The sequence below is a fragment of the Pleurodeles waltl genome, unplaced genomic scaffold (assembly GCF_031143425.1).
Source record: "Pleurodeles waltl isolate 20211129_DDA unplaced genomic scaffold, aPleWal1.hap1.20221129 scaffold_343, whole genome shotgun sequence".
Taxonomy (NCBI): domain Eukaryota; kingdom Metazoa; phylum Chordata; class Amphibia; order Caudata; family Salamandridae; genus Pleurodeles; species Pleurodeles waltl.
The window spans coordinates 124,104-130,541 of NW_027150049.1; the positions used below are offsets into that span (position 1 = coordinate 124,104).

General features: G+C 49.8%; 4 non-coding genes across 4 annotated transcripts; all 4 read right to left on the minus strand.

Annotated features, from left to right (window-relative positions):
• Positions 1-461: 461 nt before the first annotated feature.
• LOC138275962 (5S ribosomal RNA) lies at positions 462-580 on the minus strand. The gene has a single exon (XR_011200510.1). It is a non-coding gene; the product is annotated as a 5S ribosomal RNA (ribosomal RNA).
• Positions 581-2,255: 1,675 nt separating this feature from the next.
• Positions 2,256-2,374, minus strand: LOC138275963 (5S ribosomal RNA). Its single transcript, XR_011200511.1, has one exon. It is a non-coding gene; the product is annotated as a 5S ribosomal RNA (ribosomal RNA).
• A 1,675-nt stretch (positions 2,375-4,049) lies between these two features.
• Positions 4,050-4,168, minus strand: LOC138275964 (5S ribosomal RNA). Its single transcript, XR_011200512.1, has one exon. It is a non-coding gene; the product is annotated as a 5S ribosomal RNA (ribosomal RNA).
• A 1,675-nt stretch (positions 4,169-5,843) lies between these two features.
• On the minus strand, positions 5,844-5,962 carry LOC138275965 (5S ribosomal RNA). Its single transcript, XR_011200513.1, has one exon. It is a non-coding gene; the product is annotated as a 5S ribosomal RNA (ribosomal RNA).
• Between the last annotated feature and the right edge of the window lie 476 nt (positions 5,963-6,438).

Sequence of the window (6,438 nt, forward strand, 5' to 3'; positions counted from 1 at the left end):
AAAATAAGTCGGGGGACTAACCAAGTTAGACACTATGCAAGTGACATCACGGCACATGACATCACGGCACATGACATCAGGCCGTGTGAAATCGCACCTGGAAAAACAGGAAGTGGCATCACAACCCATGACCTGCCAGGAAATGAGATGCCAAGAAGTGAGATCTGATCTGAAGACCTGACACATATGCTTACCGCAAGAAAGCAAAGCCTTAGCTTGGGGAGCCTTGGTCCGTCGTGGAGCAAATGCTGTCTTGACTTTGGGCCGAGTGTAAAGTGCATAATAATTGTACGTTTTCCTTGGGAAAGTGTGTATTTTCGTGTTAATGCTGTTCTTTTTCCTTTCTTTTTTTAAGAGAGTAAAAAAAGAGTGTAGTAAATAAAAAGTGTAAAATGAAATTAGCGAGGAAGCTGTGTAATGGAGGTTAGACGTGCGCCACCTAGTGTGTGCGAGAGGCAAAATGCCTACAGCACCTGGTATTCCCAGGCGGTCTCCCATCCAAGTACTAACCAGGCCCGACCCTGCTTAGCTTCCGAGATCGGACGAGATCGGGCGCATTCAGGGTGGTATGGCCGTAGGCAGGAAAAGCTGCACTTTCAGCTCTCTTCTGCTCACCCGGCCCACCCGCCTGGAGCCTACTGCTCTTAATTGCAGCGGAACACCCTCCCACTGGGAACTCCCACACTGCCCCAGGCACAATGCCCCAACCCACACGGAACAACATTTTGTACTCCTCCATTTACCATGCTCGGCGCTACTCCCGCTTCTCTCGTCTTCACAGGCTGCAGCAGCCCCCACCAAACCTAGCACGACCAGCAGACGGCGCCTGTCACACTCTCAATTGCAATGGACAACCCTCACCTCACACAGCATGTGCTGCGCCTCCTTGGACCCCTCCTTAGGGCATGACACCGAGGAGTCACCAGGGGAGACGCTGCTTCTCAACAGCAGCCTTCATTCCCCCCTCCCAAGGACCAATAGTTGCTGCTCTGCAGTTCTCTTTTCCTCATCCCACTGGGTGGCGACACCTCCATTCACTCTGGCCAGGAGAAATAGCTCTTCTACACTACCTTAACAACTCCAGAAAGAAACGGGAAGGCACGCCAATCACTTACCTCTTCTTGCACTTTTTTCACTTACTGGAGAGGCTCTGTCACTCAGACTCTGCCATCTGCAACACATTCGCCATGCCTTGCAGGCAGAGGGTGGCCAGTCTTTCCTTTCCTTTTGGCAAACCAGGGTCCCACTGAAAGTACGTAGGAGTTGTCGGAAAAATCGGATCTGTCATCATGGACTCCTTTCTGAAACAAGATGCAAAATAACGCCCCTTCTCACAATCCCAGTGAAAGTGAAAGGGTCAGAGGTGTGTTGTTTAATGCTAAGGACGCAACAGTGGATCACGTGCTCTCTGCTGGGATGTTTTCCTATGTTGAAGAGGGTTTATTCTGCACAGGCCCTGCTCACCCATTCTTTCTGTGGCCGATAAATGGATCGTTGAGTTAATGACACCTGTTACAGCGCCAGGAAATGCCGGAAAATGCTGCCGAATGCTTTTAAAACAGCTCAAATTGTACGCACCTTTCCTCTTTTTATTCCCTGTTTCTGGAATGCTCTGCTTTTGGACTCTATTACACTTGCGTCTGCAACTCACTTCATTCTTCCACACCTAATAGATCATCGTCCTTTTATCAGATTTCCCACACACTGTGCTGATTTTTTGCATTTGGTTGCCAACTGTAGGCTCGAGCACTATTTCTTGGGGGCTAAGGATTATTCATGGTACAAGTCTTAAAGAAAATAAGTCGGGGGACTAACCAAGTTAGACACTATGCAAGTGACATCACGGCACATGACATCACGGCACATGACATCAGGCCGTGTGAAATCGCACCTGGAAAAACAGGAAGTGGCATCACAACCCATGACCTGCCAGGAAATGAGATGCCAAGAAGTGAGATCTGATCTGAAGACCTGACACATATGCTTACCGCAAGAAAGCAAAGCCTTAGCTAGGGGAGCCTTGGTCCGTCGTGGAGCAAATGCTGTCTTGACTTTGGGCCGAGTGTAAAGTGCATAATAATTGTACGTTTTCCTTGGGAAAGTGTGTATTTTCGTGTTAATGCTGTTCTTTTTCCTTTCTTTTTTTAAGAGAGTAAAAAAAGAGTGTAGTAAATAAAAAGTGTAAAATGAAATTAGCGAGGAAGCTGTGTAATGGAGGTTAGACGTGCGCCACCTAGTGTGTGCGAGAGGCAAAATGCCTACAGCACCTGGTATTCCCAGGCGGTCTCCCATCCAAGTACTAACCAGGCCCGACCCTGCTTAGCTTCCGAGATCGGACGAGATCGGGCGCATTCAGGGTGGTATGGCCGTAGGCAGGAAAAGCTGCACTTTCAGCTCTCTTCTGCTCACCCGGCCCACCCGCCTGGAGCCTACTGCTCTTAATTGCAGCGGAACACCCTCCCACTGGGAACTCCCACACTGCCCCAGGCACAATGCCCCAACCCACACGGAACAACATTTTGTACTCCTCCATTTACCATGCTCGGCGCTACTCCCGCTTCTCTCGTCTTCACAGGCTGCAGCAGCCCCCACCAAACCTAGCACGACCAGCAGACGGCGCCTGTCACACTCTCAATTGCAATGGACAACCCTCACCTCACACAGCATGTGCTGCGCCTCCTTGGACCCCTCCTTAGGGCATGACACCGAGGAGTCACCAGGGGAGACGCTGCTTCTCAACAGCAGCCTTCATTCCCCCCTCCCAAGGACCAATAGTTGCTGCTCTGCAGTTCTCTTTTCCTCATCCCACTGGGTGGCGACACCTCCATTCACTCTGGCCAGGAGAAATAGCTCTTCTACACTACCTTAACAACTCCAGAAAGAAACGGGAAGGCACGCCAATCACTTACCTCTTCTTGCACTTTTTTCACTTACTGGAGAGGCTCTGTCACTCAGACTCTGCCATCTGCAACACATTCGCCATGCCTTGCAGGCAGAGGGTGGCCAGTCTTTCCTTTCCTTTTGGCAAACCAGGGTCCCACTGAAAGTACGTAGGAGTTGTCGGAAAAATCGGATCTGTCATCATGGACTCCTTTCTGAAACAAGATGCAAAATAACGCCCCTTCTCACAATCCCAGTGAAAGTGAAAGGGTCAGAGGTGTGTTGTTTAATGCTAAGGACGCAACAGTGGATCACGTGCTCTCTGCTGGGATGTTTTCCTATGTTGAAGAGGGTTTATTCTGCACAGGCCCTGCTCACCCATTCTTTCTGTGGCCGATAAATGGATCGTTGAGTTAATGACACCTGTTACAGCGCCAGGAAATGCCGGAAAATGCTGCCGAATGCTTTTAAAACAGCTCAAATTGTACGCACCTTTCCTCTTTTTATTCCCTGTTTCTGGAATGCTCTGCTTTTGGACTCTATTACACTTGCGTCTGCAACTCACTTCATTCTTCCACACCTAATAGATCATCGTCCTTTTATCAGATTTCCCACACACTGTGCTGATTTTTTGCATTTGGTTGCCAACTGTAGGCTCGAGCACTATTTCTTGGGGGCTAAGGATTATTCATGGTACAAGTCTTAAAGAAAATAAGTCGGGGGACTAACCAAGTTAGACACTATGCAAGTGACATCACGGCACATGACATCACGGCACATGACATCAGGCCGTGTGAAATCGCACCTGGAAAAACAGGAAGTGGCATCACAACCCATGACCTGCCAGGAAATGAGATGCCAAGAAGTGAGATCTGATCTGAAGACCTGACACATATGCTTACCGCAAGAAAGCAAAGCCTTAGCTTGGGGAGCCTTGGTCCGTCGTGGAGCAAATGCTGTCTTGACTTTGGGCCGAGTGTAAAGTGCATAATAATTGTACGTTTTCCTTGGGAAAGTGTGTATTTTCGTGTTAATGCTGTTCTTTTTCCTTTCTTTTTTTAAGAGAGTAAAAAAAGAGTGTAGTAAATAAAAAGTGTAAAATGAAATTAGCGAGGAAGCTGTGTAATGGAGGTTAGACGTGCGCCACCTAGTGTGTGCGAGAGGCAAAATGCCTACAGCACCTGGTATTCCCAGGCGGTCTCCCATCCAAGTACTAACCAGGCCCGACCCTGCTTAGCTTCCGAGATCGGACGAGATCGGGCGCATTCAGGGTGGTATGGCCGTAGGCAGGAAAAGCTGCACTTTCAGCTCTCTTCTGCTCACCCGGCCCACCCGCCTGGAGCCTACTGCTCTTAATTGCAGCGGAACACCCTCCCACTGGGAACTCCCACACTGCCCCAGGCACAATGCCCCAACCCACACGGAACAACATTTTGTACTCCTCCATTTACCATGCTCGGCGCTACTCCCGCTTCTCTCGTCTTCACAGGCTGCAGCAGCCCCCACCAAACCTAGCACGACCAGCAGACGGCGCCTGTCACACTCTCAATTGCAATGGACAACCCTCACCTCACACAGCATGTGCTGCGCCTCCTTGGACCCCTCCTTAGGGCATGACACCGAGGAGTCACCAGGGGAGACGCTGCTTCTCAACAGCAGCCTTCATTCCCCCCTCCCAAGGACCAATAGTTGCTGCTCTGCAGTTCTCTTTTCCTCATCCCACTGGGTGGCGACACCTCCATTCACTCTGGCCAGGAGAAATAGCTCTTCTACACTACCTTAACAACTCCAGAAAGAAACGGGAAGGCACGCCAATCACTTACCTCTTCTTGCACTTTTTTCACTTACTGGAGAGGCTCTGTCACTCAGACTCTGCCATCTGCAACACATTCGCCATGCCTTGCAGGCAGAGGGTGGCCAGTCTTTCCTTTCCTTTTGGCAAACCAGGGTCCCACTGAAAGTACGTAGGAGTTGTCGGAAAAATCGGATCTGTCATCATGGACTCCTTTCTGAAACAAGATGCAAAATAACGCCCCTTCTCACAATCCCAGTGAAAGTGAAAGGGTCAGAGGTGTGTTGTTTAATGCTAAGGACGCAACAGTGGATCACGTGCTCTCTGCTGGGATGTTTTCCTATGTTGAAGAGGGTTTATTCTGCACAGGCCCTGCTCACCCATTCTTTCTGTGGTCGATAAATGGATCGTTGAGTTAATGACACCTGTTACAGCGCCAGGAAATGCCGGAAAATGCTGCCGAATGCTTTTAAAACAGCTCAAATTGTACGCACCTTTCCTCTTTTTATTCCCTGTTTCTGGAATGCTCTGCTTTTGGACTCTATTACACTTGCGTCTGCAACTCACTTCATTCTTCCACACCTAATAGATCATCGTCCTTTTATCAGATTTCCCACACGCTGTGCTGATTTTTTGCATTTGGTTGCCAACTGTAGGCTCGAGCACTATTTCTTGGGGGCTAAGGATTATTCATGGTACAAGTCTTAAAGAAAATAAGTCGGGGGACTAACCAAGTTAGACACTATGCAAGTGACATCACGGCACATGACATCACGGCACATGACATCAGGCCGTGTGAAATCGCACCTGGAAAAACAGGAAGTGGCATCACAACCCATGACCTGCCAGGAAATGAGATGCCAAGAAGTGAGATCTGATCTGAAGACCTGACACATATGCTTACCGCAAGAAAGCAAAGCCTTAGCTAGGGGAGCCTTGGTCCGTCGTGGAGCAAATGCTGTCTTGACTTTGGGCCGAGTGTAAAGTGCATAATAATTGTACGTTTTCCTTGGGAAAGTGTGTATTTTCGTGTTAATGCTGTTCTTTTTCCTTTCTTTTTTTAAGAGAGTAAAAAAAGAGTGTAGTAAATAAAAAGTGTAAAATGAAATTAGCGAGGAAGCTGTGTAATGGAGGTTAGACGTGCGCCACCTAGTGTGTGCGAGAGGCAAAATGCCTACAGCACCTGGTATTCCCAGGCGGTCTCCCATCCAAGTACTAACCAGGCCCGACCCTGCTTAGCTTCCGAGATCGGACGAGATCGGGCGCATTCAGGGTGGTATGGCCGTAGGCAGGAAAAGCTGCACTTTCAGCTCTCTTCTGCTCACCCGGCCCACCCGCCTGGAGCCTACTGCTCTTAATTGCAGCGGAACACCCTCCCACTGGGAACTCCCACACTGCCCCAGGCACAATGCCCCAACCCACACGGAACAACATTTTGTACTCCTCCATTTACCATGCTCGGCGCTACTCCCGCTTCTCTCGTCTTCACAGGCTGCAGCAGCCCCCACCAAACCTAGCACGACCAGCAGACGGCGCCTGTCACACTCTCAATTGCAATGGACAACCCTCACCTCACACAGCATGTGCTGCGCCTCCTTGGACCCCTCCTTAGGGCATGACACCGAGGAGTCACCAGGGGAGACGCTGCTTCTCAACAGCAGCCTTCATTCCCCCCTCCCAAGGACCAATAGTTGCTGCTCTGCAGTTCTCTTTTCCTCATCCCACTGGGTGGCGACACCTCCATTCACTCTGGCCAGGAGAAATAG